The 13,911-nt window shown below is 42.5% G+C and overlaps 1 protein-coding gene across 5 annotated transcripts in view; it reads right to left on the bottom strand.

Annotated features, from left to right (window-relative positions):
- The window catches only part of NEO1 (neogenin 1), a 191,636-nt gene that overhangs the window by 71,629 nt on the left and 106,096 nt on the right, over positions 1–13,911 (bottom strand). The gene's annotated exons all lie outside the window — the stretch shown is intronic.

Genomic DNA, 13,911 nt, shown 5'->3' with positions numbered 1-13,911 from the left:
CTATACACAGAAACCCGACAGTAAGGAAATAGTAACATATGTAAAAAAAAAAAAAAAAAAGCACAGGTTACTTGGTTAACATTTTTGGATCAAGTGTAAAAGCCGTCACAGCGACAAAGTGTCCCCAATCAGGATGGCCCTCACCCTAGTATCTCACAACTTTGCGCAGGCCTCAAAATAGAAGGACCTGGTCCTAACCGTTTTACACCTGCCCGTGGAAAGCTGGAAATATAATGGAGCACCAAAAAAAGGAAGCGCCACACCTTCAACTGTACAAGAAACTAAAGCAAAACCAAAACTTGGGCCAGCAAACCCGTTAGTATGTTAACGGCCACATCGTGAATGTATGCCTACATGTTAACTTCTACTATCAGGTATGCTGGCCCATGTTTTCGGTTTTACATCACACATAAGCCTATTAGGTCTAGTTAAACATAAAGAATTCTAAGAATTACTATTTTAGGCTTTTTTTCAAAAGAGAAGTTCAAAACTATTATAAATCAGATCACAAAACAAATCTGCATAGTTGAAAGTTTGCATTGCTTGAAAAACTACATCCTCATCGATGCATACATTTTTTAAATAAGGGTAGCACGGTGGCTCAGTGGTTAGCACTGTTGCAGCGCTGGGGTTCTATGTTCAAATCCCATCAAGGACATCTGCAACAAATTTGTATGTTCAACCCATGTTTGCGTGAGTTTCCTCCAAGTTGTCCAGCTTCCTCTCACACTCCAACACATATGGATAAGGAACCTACATTGTGAGCCCCAATGGGGACAGCAATAATAACGTATGTAAAGTGCTGCGGAATAGGTTAGCACTATATAAGCAAAGCATAATAATAAATAAAAAATAAGGGAAGTTTTCCATCCAGAGGAAACCATTGCTTCAATTAAGGCCACAGTATTTGGTCAGTATTTTACATGAGTATTTGTATTCAAAGTCAGGAGTGGAATAATCAGAGGAATCATAGAATGTTAGAGTTGGAAGGGATTTCCAGGGTCATCATGTCCAACCACCTACACTAAACCATCTACGACAGATGTCTGTCAAGCCTCTGTTTGAAGACTTCCATTGAAGGAGAACTCACAAATTCCCCCAGCAGCCTGTTCCACTCATTGATCACCCTCACTGTCAAAAAGTTTTTCTAATATCTAATCTGTATCTTCTGCCTTTCAGTTCCAATCCATTGCTTCTCGTGCTTCCATGTGCAAATGAGAATAAGGATATAATGATGATCCCTCTACACTGTGACATCCTTTCAGATATGTGTAGACAGCTATCAAGTCTCCTCATAGCCTTCTTTTTTGCAAGCTAAAAATTTGCAGATCCTTTAACCGTTCCTCTTAGGACATACTTTGCAGTCTGCTCACCATCCTGGTAGCTCTTCTCCGAACTTGCTCCAGTTTTTCAATCTTTTTTTTTTTAAATGTGGTGTGCGGAACTGGACAGTGTTCCAGATGAGGTCTGACCAAAGAGGAGTAGAGAGGGATAATTATTTCACGTGATCTAGACTGTATACTTCTGTTAATACATCCTAGAGCTGTGTTTGCCTTTTTTGCTGCGGCACCACACTGTTGACCCGTGCAGGAAAGGTATAATAGAAACACATCACCCCTTCTGCATTTATCACCCACTCCTGGTTTTGGCTTACAAATACGGATGTAAAATACTGACCAAATACTGAATGTGTGGATATGGCCTAACAAAGATGCTCAAAATATTGCCCCAATCACTCTTTCTTAGTCAAATCGGATAATATATCATTTGGACTATGCCACATTAACACAACAGCTTGGGTTCCAAAGGAATCCAAATGATCTATCTAGAAAGGAGAAACAGGAGAAAGGAGGAAAAGGAGAAAGGAGGAACAGATTCCTCATAGGACAGGACAAGATTTTACCGTATATTGTATGTCCTGTCGGCAGAAAAGCACCATGTGTAACTGAACAGTCCCTGCATGAACAGAATGGATGAGAAAGGCTGATGTTGCTTTAGGCATTCTGAACATCTGTTCAGCAAGGAAAGTGGGAGCAGATAACACTTATGGAGTGCAATCAACAGCAAAGGCAGAGGATGGTACAGCGGCACAGCGCCAACTCACCTCTCCCCACCATGAAAAATCCGCTAACTCAGCAGCTCTCCCATAACCAGTCTCCGTAAGCGCAGGCAGACTGTGTCCTTCCTCACCCGCTTTCCCTCAGCATTTCCTTTCACCAGCATGACAGTGGTGAGATAGATCTGGGAGAAGAGCTGTCACACTAGAACATGTCACATAATCAATTCTTATTAAATAAGACAAGTAACGGCAACTTCTCAAAAACGGCTTATTTAGACAGAACAATAATCATTCAATCATGCCGTACAGTTACAGCTATGGCCTCTCTGAATCCACAGGGTGACACACAAGGCCCTGTACAAGGACCAGAAAGACATTTATGTGAAGGCCGCATACGTACATTTCATCTCAAGTAATAGTTAATCATTAAAGCCTTTTTAGGGGACCAAGAATTTGAGAGAATAATAGAACAGCTGAAGACTCCATTGTCCATGGTAAAAGCATGCAGAATATAGTCGTTACTCAAGATTTCCCGAGCATGCTCGGGGTCCTCCGAGTATTTTTTAGTGCTCGGAGATTTAGTTTTCATCGCCGCAGCTGAATGTTTTACATCTGTTAGCCAGCATAAGTACATGTGAGGGTTGCCTGGTTGCTAGGGAATCCCTACATGTACTTATGCTGGCTAACAGATGTAAATCATTCAGCTGTGGTAAGAAAAACTAAAACTCCGAGCTCTAAAAAAATACTCTGAGGACCCCCGAGCATGCTCGAGAAATCTCGAGTAACGAGTATATTCGCTCATCACTAATGCTGACAAATTCATAAATAATTGCATTTTTTTTTTTGGAGCTATGAAACTTTCAGGATCGACAGATGGGGAAAAAAAATGGAAACACTATTTTCCAAGCATCTCTATTTATTCAGTATCGAGTATAAGCGCCACACGCAGGCAACTGCATGTCTTGGCATGTCATCAATCTCCGGTTTCCTCAGCATGGACGCACACCATCTATACACAGTGGGACTCCACCAATGACTAGAACGCCGATCCCAAATGCTCCTTAATGCACGTTTAGGGGCTGTAGGAGACAGGCAAGCAATGTACTCCGCTATTGCTGCCTGCGCCGTAGGCATTAAATGAAGTGCATGCTCGAGTGCCACTCATTTCATGCTCCTTTTCATGAAGAACAGGTTCGGGACTTCAAATATAGTAATTAGTGGGGGTCCCTCAATAATCAGATACTTATCAGTTATCCTGTGGATAGGCAATAAATATCCATTGTGGGAAAACTCTTTGCCAGAACGGGTAACAGGTATGATACCGATATCCTCTCAGGCAAAGTTCCTTTGTACAAGAAGCTTACCAAGATACACAGTTTTATTTTTTTTTTTTTGCTGTTGCCTGAAAGATACCTTTGTCAACATTATTAGGTACACCTAGAGAAAATGAAATGCGAAAAGTTCCTCAGAAAACCCACAATCAATTTTTCGATCTTGAAAGACTGTATGCCATGATTTTTCCATATATGCTTTTCACACCTCGTTTTCCGCATACATTATGCCTAGCACATACTAGACTACTTATCAGTGGAGAGGTCACCTTCATCCCAGTTTATGATTGAAGAAAACTGCTTTCTGTAATAACGCGCTTACATATTTACAGATGATATCAACCCAACATAGATCAAGCATTTCATTGCACTCCTTAATGGCAGCTCTCCGAATGCTCTGCGACTGTGTGATAACTAAACAATGGAGAAAGGGGACCAGGAATTCAGGAGGAAAAATACCAAGGAGCAAGAAGGTAAAGCTGCACTCCAGCCTTTATGCTAGCATCGGCCACCAGTAACACTCGGCCAAGATGGTAAATGTTAAGCAGGTACACGTATATCCTGGGGTAAGGCCTACTAATTCACCACACAGCAGATACCGAGGCCCACACAACACCAAGGTAGAGAGAATGAGATCTGAAATCCAGCAATGGAGAAAGAGGCCAGTCATGGAGCGCTGAAGGCTGTTTCGACAACCTGCTGACAGAATACAGGCAATATTCTGCCAAAAGCACCGAAGTAAACAACCACGGAGAATTTTATTTCCCAAGGCCTCTCTCCTTAGTAGATGGATCATTCCGGCTTGTTGAGGGAGTGGATGGGCCACTAGGTGCCTATTACGGAGTCTCCAAATATATAAGCAAAGGGATAGAACAAGTATTAAAGTGAAGAGAAAATTACCGGTATTACCTCCCGTTACAGACAGTGATGTATTCTGGGTATAAATCAACAGATCATGCCAGGAGAATACATATATATGGGCAGACCCCGATATATAACCGTGCCATGAATATGACAAATCATATACCCCCTGCACCATAATAAGGAGTATGTTAGCACCTAAATATGGATAGGATTTGGCCGACTCTTGGATTTCCTTTACCAGTTCCTGAAGAAAATCGTTTCGCCAAGCGGGTAGGACGCACCTCATTATAAGATCACAGCGACAAACCAGCATATGGCCTGTAGTCAATATGGAAATCAAACCTCAGCATATTAAAAGGGACAGGCAAATAAATGCAATCCTGAGGCCCAGCCGGACTGGTTGATTCCCGGTGATATATGGCACTTCTTCACCCTGTATAATGTGTCAGCTTCCCCCCATCCATCAGAGAGCTGTTGCATACCCCCAAAGCACAATAACAGCCCCCCTGCTACCAGCTACACGCCACAAATCACACGCCCCCTCCTCAGACATGTGTATAATAGAAGGGGGGAGGGCAGTCAGAAGTCCCATGCCACTCGTTTCCATGGATACCCGGGGCTCAGCAAGTTGCATTTCTAAGGAGCACACTGTGGGTATGTACAGTGCCGCACAGAGAGGGAGGGCGAGGAGCACATGGTGTCAGGAGGGTCCGGGCCCTACTGTAGTGTCAGCAGCACATAGTGAGGCATAAGTTCAGCGCAGAGACATCCAGGACCAGTGCCACAGCAATGCCAGGGCTATACAGAGCCACGTCATGGCCGTTCCTTCACAGTATAGGCCCTTGTGAGGAGCCGCCATAGAAATCAAAATTACAGGAATATACAGCTGCAACAACAACAAAAACAATAAGGTCTCATTACAAATGTGTTCTCTCAGCAATAATGCCGGCAGCTTCCGAGGAATCAAAGCTTTATTTTATTATTCACCTAAGATGTTTGACGCTACAGAATGGTGGCTGAATCGCTTAGTAAATACGTTCGCGAACGGCAAATATAGAAATCACATTGCGAGAGCGAGAGCTCAATTCCAAAGACCCCGCCGCGCACACGGCAGCCCCGCCGCGCACATGGAAGCCCCGCCGCGCACACGGAAGCCCCGCCGCGCACACGGCAGCCCGGCCGCTGTCATACACAAATGCCATTGATAAAATTATTTAAAAAGTTGTCATATCTAGAATTATAGACCCCCATACACATTAGTTAACTGAACTAGATTTTGTCAGGATTGGGCAAACATCTAATGTGTATGGGGGTCCCCCGCCAGATTAGGTCAATGTCCATAAGGAACGCGGGAACTCAAACACCCAATTCTTTTATTCAGCAGGGAGATTAGGCGCTTCTGGCCGTGGCTCTCGTGGTCTAGCTTTCCTGTGTATGGAGGAGACGTGAGAGATATATGTCCATGCAATAACCGTTCAGCTGACAGCTACCTAAAGTCAATGCCCAGTTTATGAGGGCAGGAAAACCTATTGCGACTGGCTTACACTGGCCATAAACTTTTTCTTTTGAGAATGTTATCACAGAATCACTGTTCGGGTTTTTGCAGAAGAAATTCTTGAACAGTTTTACTGCATCTCTTGGCACAAAAAACGCTGCATAAATAGTTTGTTTTTACCATGTTTTTTGTATGGATGAAAACTGCAGCAAACGCTGAAAGAATTGACAGGATGTAGATCTAAATCTGCAAGGAAAATACAAGCAAGGTGTGCATGAGACGTCAGTAATCTTTTATTTTGCTGGTACTAGGAAATTCTTTAGGTTTTGTGACAAATTTGTGCAGAAGAAAAAAGCGAAAAAACTGCAACTTGTACACTGACCCTGCAGATTTTATCACAATTTGGTGTTAACAGACTAACAAAGGGGATGTATGGTCTCAAGTCAAATGTAACTTAAGGTACCTTCACACACAGCGACGCTGCAGCGATACCGACAACGATGTCGATCGCTGCAGCGTCGCTGTTTGGTCGCTGGAGAGCTGTCACACAGACAGCTCTCCAGCGACCAACAATGCCGGTAACCAGGGTAAACATCGGGTTACTAAGCGCAGGGCCGCGCTTAGTAACCCGATATTTACCCTGGTTACCATCGTAAAAGTTAAAAAAACAACCACTACATACTTACCTACCGCTGTCTGTCCCCGGCGCTCTGCTTCTCTGCTCTGACTGTGAGCACAGCGGCCGGAAAGCAGAGCAGTGACATCACCGCTCTGCTTTCCGGCTGCCCGGCGCTCACAGCCAGAGCAGAGAAGCAGAGCGCCGGGGACAGACAGCGGTCTAAATTCTGAGGGAATTTAGATTGTGAGCCCCATTGGGGACAGTGATGATAATGACTGCAAAGCACTGCCTAATATGTTAGCGTTATATAAAAATAAAGATTATTATTATTATAAAGATTATTATTATGAGTGGCTTGACACAAGGAATGCGACACTTGTAGCCCATGTCCTGGATACGTCTGTGTGTGGTGGCTCTTGAAGCAATGACTCCAGCAGCAATCCACTTCTTGTGAATCTCCTCCATATTTTTGAATGGCCTTTTCTTAACAATCCTTCCAAGGCTGCAGTTGTCCTGGTTGCTTGCGCACCTTTTTCTACCACACTTTTTCCTTCCACTCAACTTTCCATTAATATGCTTGGATACAGCACTCTGTGAAGAGCCAGCTTTTTTAGAAATGACCTTTTGTGTCTTACCCTCCTTCTGGAGTGTGTCAATGACTGCCTTCTGGACAACTGTCAAGTCAACAGTCTTCCCCATGATTGTGGAGCCTATTGAAAGAATAAGGGACCTTTTTAAATGCATCTAATGCTATGAAGAATATCTTTCCTACACAAGTCATCAGGGTTTCTCAGATTGTTTCTATATTTCTGTGTTATAAATGGCTACATTTTTCCCTAACAGTAATATTATGATGGAACTTTAACCACATATTTTCTCTAGGCACACATTTCCTCCCACACTACAGAAACATACCGATCGCAAGATATATAACCTCTCAAACAGGCACTTGGTCACATGTTACAGTATTTTAGGTGGGGTAGTTATATATAATTTCATGATGTTCTAGCCCTGGTAGAATTTACAATCCACTTTCCGGAAAGTAGTACAGAATAGAACAGGGTTTTACAAAGAATAAATAAAAAGTAACACGCAGGTTATCCATAACGTCTCAGTATATTAGCACATGTTACAAGTCTCTAGTATCTGGAATAACCATTGCGGTATGACTCAGTGAGCACGACTAAGCGCCTCATCCTATGACCTAACCACATACATTTATGTGATTTATGGCAAGTACAACACAAGTCCTTCAAGCATTGCTGATAAGTAGAATGAAAAATAGGCTATGCTAGAGGACTAAAATAAAGACTTCACACTAAATGAACCAAAAGTTCGCAAACAGAAAAAGACTATAAAGTTTTACTACACTGACCCATCCTTGAGGATAAATATCATGACCCAAGGAGCCTTTTACCCTTTTTTTAAAAAAAAAAAAAAAACAATGTGTGAAAAAAACCAACCCCATAACCCCTGCAGTGTGGCCTTGTATGTCTGTCCATCAGCCCTTTAACGGACTTTCAAGAAAAGAGTCTCATCCTGTCTCATGTGGAGGAGACCATCCATGAAAATTCATTGGAGAATTGGCGCCAGGAGTTTTTCCCAACTCCTCTATAACACAAGCAGAGAACAAAGGGAAATAAGAATCCCTAAGGGTATCTGTCCCCAGTGACAGAAGGGTAACATTCAATATCAGTTTAACTGCAGACAGAACGAAGAGGAATAAAAAGGCTACTTTAATAAGACTTGCGAGACCTTCACATAGGTCTGGTCATAAAGTCCACAAAATCGAGGTGGTGGTGAGGATGGTCAAAGACCATAATATATTAGCCCTGTATACAATGAGGACAGTCGAGCAGACTACTGGCAAACCCTACCAATATGTAGCTAGCGTGTATGATTTGTTCTAGGATTTACACAAAGGATTACATGGCTACAGGAGATCAAAAATTACAGGCGGAATTTATTGCATTCTAAAGACTACTAGGTTACTCGCGGAACATACTATATGACAACCCTACTAACAGCAACGTAAAACAAATACCGCATTTATTTAGAATGGTAATTTATGTCTATTATATTGGCCATTGGAAAGACATGTATCTTTAGAATTCCGTGCAGACAATATATGCTGATTTCACATTGGCAAGAGCAGAGCTGGGCTCATGCCTTTCGCCGGCCGACCATCTATGGGTAATTAGTCACAGATGGTAAATTGGAAAAAGGCAGGGACTAGCCTTTAAAATAATACAATTTTATTAACCTGTTTGTTCTAAGCACGCAAAAAAACAAACTTCAAACTGAACTTCTCCAACAACAAAAAAATAACCCATTAAAGGCTTATTACGGTATATATCTTCACAGAAAGTACAATTACTAAAAGGGCAAATATATATACTCCTCAACATTTAAAATACATGAAGAAGGAAAAGTAAGAGTTACGAAAATCACAGGATCGATAGAAATGTTAGATATGCAAATAATCAAAAAACTTTTCCAAACATCAAGTGTCACGCAGAAATAAACACGCTTACACGGCTTTGCATGCTATGAGGTTTTTAGTGGTTGTCTGATAAATTTTCCACCATGCTGAATGCGCTTGGGTACACAATTCATCAAGATCCACTGCTGGCGGCTCCCTTTGCAATTGCCGATCTATCGCTCGCTGGGAGACAAGTCTGGAGAGGCTGCAGGCCATGATGGCATGGTTAGACCACACAGGCTGCTCACAGAAGCATGCGGAACATGTGGGCCTAGCATAGTGTTGAAAAACGGCTTTGCCACAGACCCTCTGCTGCGTCTGTTTTTCACCGCTTCCTAACTTAAATTTCACGCCTGCGCCATCCTAGTCGTGGACTGGACTTGCACAGATTGATCTCCTGGCAAACTTCAAGAAAATGGCACCGCTGCTGGTACATGCACAGACGAGCCAAGATCTCAATCTGCACATGCAGATGCCATTGTATTGAAGACTGCTGGAGGTCAATCTGCACATGCGCGGCTACCACTGCGAGGTCAATCTCCATAAATTCAGATAGGCCGTACCTTTCATTTAATATGCATAACTTGATGACAGGTTCTCTTTAATCTGAAAGTAGCAAAATGTAGAGTCAGGGCCCGCGATTCCAGTGATGTGTCACTTAGGCCTCAATCAGACATCAGGTTTTTTCACATGCAAGAAAAACAGACCGTGATTCGTCATTGATTTTCGTCAGAGTGACATCGAGTATTGTCAAGAATTTCATCAGTTTTTCTCTAATACATAGAAAATAACTTTTTTTGCCAGTCAGCGAACAATGGAAAGTATATGTATGGACGGCATCTGAGTGGTTTGTTTTTTTTAATGGACCCATGAACTTGCATTTCTGCTGTCAATCCAACACTTGGATGTATATCGGACATGTCTCCGCAATTTAGTATAGAACACTTGGTCCGAAGAAAAAAAAACTGTACTAGGTATAAGGCAGGGGTGTCAAACTGCATTCCTCGAGGGCTGCAAACAGGTCATGTTTTCAGGATTTCCTTGTACTGCACAGGTGATAATTTAATCACCAACTCATTATTTGTGTAGGTGATTAAATTATCACCTGTGCAGTACAAGGAAATCCTGAAAACATGACCTGTTTGCAGCCCTCGAGGAATGCAGTTTGACACCCCTGGTATAAGGGATATCTGTGAAAAACACTGACCACACTTGTACGAGAAAAACAGACATCTGAATGAGGTCTAACTAGGCTACTTAGTGAAATTTTGAAATAAAAATCACAGTTTTATCAGCAGGAGATCATTAAAGAAGTAGTAAACCTGCTGCCATGTAGTCCTCCATATTCCTGAGCTCCGATTGGCTCCTTTCTCTGTACTTTGTACATGGGCAGAAAGCTACCAATCAGTGGTGCTGTGAGATTATACAGAGCTCAGCATCCAGATAACGGCTAGTTCTGCAGAACAGTGACTTTATGGAAATTGCAGCAAGCAGCTCAATAAGTGACATCACTAGAATCAGGGTCTTTACCCTTATGTTATGTGGTTCCCAGATGGAATAGCAAAAACCTGGTGACAGATTTCCATTAATGGTGTTGCCCACATGGTCTGCAGATCCACAAAAGAATTACAAAAAAAAAAAAAATCAGGTGCCAAGGTTTTTGAATGGGTTTGGAATATTTTGAGGGTGGTGAATTAAAAAAAAAAAATCATTAAAAATGTTTTGATATAATTCATCCATGGAAATAATGCATTCCACCAATGGACTTGTGAGTGATAAGCGCAATATCTCTTGGTCTGTCTTTTGACTCTTTACTTTAGCCGTGTCTTAGGTAAAGAAATATCCCATATAATTATTTTATATTTCAATTTGTAGGCTTACAATGCTCTAAAAGCCAGAATTCTACTGAAATTATTACAAATCTCAAAAAGCTAGAGCCAATCTGGCAAAACCAAAGTCAAATTCTTAATCAGCATCATAAACTTAATATAAAACCGTTCAGACATTGTTGGCACCAAAATCACTGTATACCAGTGTTCTCATTGCATCCAAGACCAAAGCAGGACTCATCACGAAAGAGGATAGACCTCCATTGCAGGATTGCTGTGCACCATGATAGACTTTGAGAGTTGTGGCAAGAGGTCAATGGAAAACCTGTAGATGGATGTCTGACTCGAAGCACAATATTGTGCTGATGTCTTCTTATAATGTCCAGTTTTCAAAGGCCGTTTCTCCAAAGTGTCCCAAGAGCTGATTTTTCACATGGTAAAGCCAGGCCACAAGTTGCCCGTGCTACTGTGAGCAGCCTGTGTGGCTGATGTCCAGATACAGTCTGCAGCATCTCTGGACCTGTCTGCCATCAGGGATGTCACTGGCTGGCAATTGCAAAAGGAGCTGCCAGCAGCAGATCTTGATGATTTGTGTGCCCACGTGCCTTCAGTATGGTAGAATACTCCTGCAGACAGCCATTCACAACCCAACTGATAGCATGCTTAATTCTAGGGCTTTTCCTTCTCAGTGTTACAATGTCAATGTTGAGGAATGCAGCTAGCGAGGAACATTTTGCATTTCAAAATAAAAAACATATTTGACTATCTTTAAAGAGAAGCTGTCACAAGTCCTGACATGTATGTTTTAATAAATCCAAAAGATATCTGAGACACCAGAGAGACCCTTGTAAAAATCCAGTCTTTATTCCAAAATATATAACAAGCTGCAACAGATCAGAGAAGGAGATACTTGGCGGCAGTCGCACAGCCAGACTGATTCATCCTGCTGGGGCTTCGGGCAGCATGAATCTAATGACAGGTAAGGGTGGTTTCACATTTGCCTTTTTTGCCGCTGCGTTTTAGCGCAAAAAAACGCATGCGTTTTTTTCTATACTTAACATTAAAAACGCACGCGGTTTTTTGCATGCGTTTTGCCGCGTTTTGCAGACGCATGCGTCGTTTCTATGCTTGCGTTTTGTTGCGGAAATGCAACCTGTAGTAATTTCTAGCTGCGTTTTTTTGCCGCAAAAAAAACAACACGCATTTCTGTCTATGTAAACGCATGCGTTTCAATAGAAAAACACAAGAATACACACTAAGCCACCCCCCAACCCTAACCCTAGGGTTAGGATCCCTGGTAACCCTAGGGATCCTAACCCTAGGGATCCTAACCCTAAGGATCCCTAGGGTTAGGGTTAGGATCCCTAAGGTTAGGGTTAGGATCCCTAGGGTTAGGATTAGGATCCCTAGGGTTAGGATTAGGATCCCTAGGGTTAGGGTTAGGATCCCTATGGTTACTAGGGATCCTAACCCTAACCCTAGCTATTTCTGTTTATAGTGGGTTTTCTAGTTGATTTTGATGATTGGCATCTGTCACACACTTCTCATCATGCGTTTCAAAAACGCAAGCGCAGGGAAAAAACGCATGTAAACGCGTCAAAACGCCACTTTTTTTACCACATGCAAAAACGCATGCGTCTAAAAAACGCAGCGTTTTAACGCGTTTACATGCGTTTTTTGCACCACATGCGTTTGCGTTAAAAAAGCTAGGTTTTTTAACGCAAATGTGAAACTAGCCTAAGCCGCCATTATACTGTATAAATGGTATGTACTAATGTTCCTGACATAAAGCAATCGGGTCTGCAATACATGCGCTCTAGGAAGGAACAGGTTAAATCTATTGGAGGTGGCAGTGATTCTGCCAGTCATTGATCAGGTTATTTGTTATTTTTACATCTATGTAGACAGCTATCTGTTGCTGTATATCAGAGGAGGACAGGACAGCAGGGCCTTCTTATGGCTAATTGACAGTTATGTATTGTCTGGCACAGGAACTGCAGCAAGAAAACCATGACCACTGTGCCAAAGCGGCTACAACTAAGGTAGATTGGGGGCCGGGAAAACTGACAACCCCCAACAACAATTCCACCCAGCACCCTCAAACTCTGGTATTTTACGAGGCAGATGTGCTGGTTAATTTGCTTTTGGGACTGTTTATGAAGAGATGCTATAATCAGAAAGTTACCTTTTGTTTACAGCAGAATTTTTGTTACATGAATTTTTATTTTAATGGTATGTTTCCACGGTACGGATTGGCAGTGCTCTGGATGGAGCTCCGTCCAAAGCGCTGCCCCCTTTCTGTACACGCGGTGATTCACTGAGCCATGCGGAATCACCGCATCCTATACATAGACTTTGTTATTTATCTGGCGGAGACTGAGCGTCATCCTTATCATGAGATAGGATCGCAATGAAAGGTGACAGCAGACATCCTAGGATCAACCAATCACAACAGGCAATGTCACACCGGACCCTCTTCTCCCACCACTCACAATCACCTTTGCACATGCTCATTAGATGTTTAATCTCATTAGATGGAGTCTGATCATTGCAACTAATTTACATGTGAATTTCTCAAAACCGGGAAATAAAAAAAAGCTTAAAAATTGCAAGATCGATAGATATAGATATATATTTATATATATATAATATTATTTACATACACACATATTTATTAATATTATATACACAAACACATTTATTAATATTATACACACACTTCCTTTTAACCCCTTAAGCTTCTTTCACACTAGCGTCGGAATCTCCCCGTCGCAATGCGTCAGGGAGATTCCGACGCTAGCGTTGAACGCATTGCACAATGGAGGCAGCGGATGCATTTCTCCGGCGCATCCGCTGCCCCATTGTAAGGTGCAGGGAGGTGGGGGCGGAGTTCCGGCCGCGCATGCGCGGTCGGAAAAAGCGGTCCGTCAGGAGCAAAAAACGTTACATGTAGCGTTTTTTGCTCCCGACAAGTCCGCAGAAGCACGACGCATCCGTCGCTCGACGGATGCGACGTGTGGCAATCCGTCGCAAATGCGTCGTTAATACAAGTCTATGGGGAAAAAACGCATCCTGCAAGCACTTTGTGACGACGCATTGTGACGGATTGCAGAAAACGCTAGTGTGAAAGTAGCCTTAGTGACCGGGCCATATTTTAAAAAAAAAATCTGACCAGTGTTCCTTTATGTAGTAATGGAATTCTTCAACATATCCCAGTGATTTTGAGACTGTT

The sequence above is a fragment of the Ranitomeya imitator genome, chromosome 4, assembly GCF_032444005.1.
Source record: "Ranitomeya imitator isolate aRanImi1 chromosome 4, aRanImi1.pri, whole genome shotgun sequence".
Classification (NCBI taxonomy): domain Eukaryota; kingdom Metazoa; phylum Chordata; class Amphibia; order Anura; family Dendrobatidae; genus Ranitomeya; species Ranitomeya imitator.
The sequence above is the reverse complement of the archived record's forward strand: the minus strand, read 5'-3'. Positions and strand labels throughout refer to the sequence as shown.